The 330-nt window shown below is 43.9% G+C and overlaps 1 protein-coding gene across 1 annotated transcript in view; it reads left to right on the top strand.

Moving 5' to 3' along the window:
- Positions 1-330, top strand: part of LOC107744255 (A disintegrin and metalloproteinase with thrombospondin motifs 6-like) — an 83757-nt gene that overhangs the window by 53697 nt on the left and 29730 nt on the right. The window lies entirely within an intron of this gene.

The following is a 330-nucleotide window of genomic DNA, read 5'->3' as shown; positions in this document are numbered from 1 at the left end:
GTCCAGAAACGTAGCAAGGAGATCGGTAAAATAATCCATGTGACATCAGGGGTTCAACCGTAATATTACGAAGCTACGAGAATACTTTTTGTGTGCAAAAAGAAAAAAAACGACTTTATTCAACAATTCATCTCCTCCGCGTCACCCTGGCGCCATTTTGGAGAAAATCCACTGAACGCAAACAGCGTATGCTGTTCTGTGTCAGCCGCACCACACGGATACGTTGTTTTCGTTCAAATCAAAGCACAAACAACGTAGAAAAGGTATCCGCGTGTCGCAGCTGACACAGAACAGCATACGCTGTTTGCATTCAGTGGATACTCTCCAAAA

The sequence above is a fragment of the Sinocyclocheilus rhinocerous genome, unplaced genomic scaffold, assembly GCF_001515625.1.
Source record: "Sinocyclocheilus rhinocerous isolate Xijiao unplaced genomic scaffold, SAMN03320098_v1.1 scaffold317, whole genome shotgun sequence".
Classification (NCBI taxonomy): Eukaryota; Metazoa; Chordata; class Actinopteri; order Cypriniformes; family Cyprinidae; genus Sinocyclocheilus; species Sinocyclocheilus rhinocerous.
Note: the sequence above shows the minus strand (reverse complement) of the source record. Positions and strands in the feature narration are given on the sequence as shown.